The sequence below is a fragment of the Embiotoca jacksoni genome, unplaced genomic scaffold, assembly GCF_022577435.1.
Source record: "Embiotoca jacksoni isolate LCO1_2020_lvr unplaced genomic scaffold, fEmbJac1.0.p SCAF_1, whole genome shotgun sequence".
Taxonomy (NCBI): Eukaryota; Metazoa; Chordata; class Actinopteri; family Embiotocidae; genus Embiotoca; species Embiotoca jacksoni.
The window spans coordinates 1,920,001-1,923,276 of NW_027185229.1; the positions used below are offsets into that span (position 1 = coordinate 1,920,001).

The 3,276-nt window shown below is 41.2% G+C and overlaps 1 protein-coding gene across 1 annotated transcript in view; it reads right to left on the reverse strand.

The window, feature by feature from the left end:
- Nucleotides 1-1,190, reverse strand: part of LOC138201163 (ras-related protein rab7) — a 9,712-nt gene extending 8,522 nt beyond the window's left edge. Inside the window, exon 1 of the mRNA XM_069154396.1 lies at nt 1,108-1,190. The gene's annotated coding sequence lies outside the window, so the exon portion shown is untranslated. The remainder of the gene's footprint in view (nt 1-1,107) is intronic.
- Between the last annotated feature and the right edge of the window lie 2,086 nt (nt 1,191-3,276).

Consider the following 3,276-nt stretch of genomic DNA (forward strand, 5'->3'; position numbering starts at 1 on the left):
AATTAGGGACTTTATTGTTTTGAATAGAGACAGATTTTAGGTTTCACTTTTTTTTCTAGCCAGCTTGTTGAAACAAGTTAAAAAAAATAATAAAAAAAAAAAAATAAATAAAAAAAAAAAGGCGTTGGAGCCAATCAGGTCATTAAAGTAAGTGAACGACGTGTACCTGCGTGACCTGTGAGTCACCAACAAAACAAACCTCTAACTGAAAAACACCACGAGTCTGCTTGGCAACATCTCAACACACCAGGTAACACACCAGGTAACACACCAGGTAACAGACCAGGTAACACACCAGGACCAGGTAACACACCAGGTAACAGACCAGGTAACACACCAGGACCAGGTAACACACCAGGTAACACACCAGGTAACACACCAGGTAACAGACCAGGTAACACACCAGGTAACACACCAGGTAACACACCAGGACCAGGTAACACACCAGGTAACACACCAGGTAACACACCAGGTAACAGACCAGGTAACACACCAGGTAACAACACACCAGGTAACACACCAGGTAACAGACCAGGTAACACACCAGGTAACACACCAGGTAACAACAGACCAGGTAACAGACCAGGTAACAGACCAGGTAACAACAGACCAGGTAACAGACCAGGTAACAACAGACCAGGTAACAGACCAGGTAACAGACCAGGTAACAGACCAGGTAACAGACCAGGTAACAGACCAGGTAACAACAGACCAGGTAACAGACCAGGTAACAGACCAGGTAACCCTTTTAACAAATCCTCCTGAAATTAACTGTTTTATGCTGAAAATAAATGGTGCATGAAGGCCATTTAAAGATTAAATTATTTAGAGAATTCAGAATCGACCCCTCCCGCTGACATTTGACAGACAGGAAGAGGTGCCACTGTTTACGGTGCTGTGCTCGGACGGACCGACCTCGACTCCCCGGTTCTCCGTCCTCATTGGAGCCGATCCAGAGGAGCCACAGGCCGGCCTTGTTTGTGCCAAGCAGCTCCTCGATAAAAAAAACAAAAACCACCCTCAGCACCATCATCCGCGGCGGGGTTAACAGGACACCGAGCAAAGGTTGGCCATCCGGAACAGACTGCTGTCGTCTCACGAACTTACTTGGAGTTTCTGACCAGCGGAGCGGCGACTTCTGGACCGGCGAGCTGTTGTTGTTCGGGACAGCTAGCCTCGGCGGCTAACGACGCGTCACGGCGGCTAACGAGCGTTAATGTGGCGATGCGTCGTTTCAAATCCGGGACAAAACAACGTGTCGCCCTTTTGCGTGAAAACCAACACAAACCCGAGTCGCAAATTGACGAGACAATTTGTTCCCAGCTGAGCAGTAAATTTGGCACTTTGCTTGAAGGCTTGCCTGTCAGCCTGCTAACTACCTACTGCCCCCAGCTTGTCTTCCCCTTTCACTTCCTCCTCCAAAACAACGTCTGCGTCTGACGTCAGACGCAACACGCCCATGACGTCGTTCTCTAACGTTCACGACAAAATGTGTTGATACTTGATTACAAACATAACGAGCGAATAATAATATAATATATAATATAATTTGGCGTAATTGCAAAAATATAATAACATAACAATTAAAAACAAAAAACCTTTACATTAATTACATTTACTCCAAGCAGATACATTTATGTTTTAACGGTTTTGTATTTTGTATGTATATTTTCATTTGTATTGTTCAGATTTGCACTTTTAAGACTTGTAATAACGTTTTTTGTTTTTTTAAGTGTTAACTAAAAAGTTTAAATAATTGTAATGTTGGTCTTTGATGGTGAGAAAAAGTCCCAGATGCAGTTCTCTATCTGAAACAACTGGAGATTAAATGTATTAAAATACATAAGTTTCTAAATGATTGGGATGGAATTTCAGTTTTGTTGAGTTCCAGCAAATCATCAAATCAAATGATCACTTCTTCCAAACCAACAGCCAGCTTGTAATGCAATTTTCCAAATAACTGAAATAACCCCGATGACATAATCAGGACACCATTGTTTTCTCAGACTCACATGATCTTCATCAGTCGTGGTTACCTTTTTTTTGGTCACAATATTCATCATCCTACAGAACATCACAAGTAATCCGACAAGATCTCATCATCACACATCGACATGGTCGTCATGGAGCCGTGTGATCTCACTGATTAGTATAACTCACTATGAACGACTGATACATACAGACTTGGATGTTTTAAACCTCTGAAGGTACACCACCTTCTTCTGATCTTAAACCTCACTTAGAGCTCCACCTCTGAGTGTGAACACCATCTCATGACTCTCCACTGCTGACTGTGAGCGCTGAGCGTGTCCACCAGAGGTCAGCATCATCTCATTATGACTCTTTGAACCGAAATCATTTGATTTGATGATTTGCTGGAACTCAACAAAGCTGAAATTCCATCCCAATCATTTAGAAACTTATGTATTTTAATACATTTAATCTCCAGTTGTTTCTCCACATTTTGGACCTTTCAGAGAAATGTAGTTTTCTGTAGTAGTGACACTGTGAGAAAGTGAAAAGTAGATTATTGATCTGCTTCTATAATAACTGTGAAACTTTATTGTGTTACTGAAACTGTAGCAGGTCCAACTTTCAGCCTGTTTGCAGCCCAGAGAGAGAAAACTCTCCTTCACTGTGGGAGTATTTGAGAGTGTAACTGGAGTTGCATGGGGAGTGGTAGTGCAGGTTTTTTCAAAGGATATCATAAAAACTTTATATTTCTGACAGATATGACACCAATTTTACATCTGTACGCCTGCCAAATAAAAATAGATTTGATTTATCTTTTAAAATATGACAAAACATACAACATCAATATAACATGATCGTTTTTTAATTTAACAAAACTATTAATGACAGACTGACAGACATCTAATCTAATCTAAACAAATACAATAAATAGAAAGGTAGTAAGAGAAATTCAGACCTTGGTAGCTGTTGATTTCATTATTTACCATATTCTCCTCAGTAAACTGATTATTAATGTAACGAGATGTTCACATAATTATGTGCCAAGAAATAATATTTAAATTTATTAATCCTGGCATCCCAAATCTGGACTCACAGAGCTGCCACAGTTTCACATCATCGTGTTATTTCTTATCAGTGCAGAGAGGTCTCAGCTGGATTCAGTCCTGCTCTGTGTGTGTGTGTGTGTGTGTGTGTGTGTGTGTGTGTGTGTGTGTGTGTGTGTGTGTGTGTGTGTGTGTGTGTGTGTGTGTGTGTGTGTGTGTGTGTGTCTCCGTGCATGTGTTTGTCCTGCTGGTTACTGGG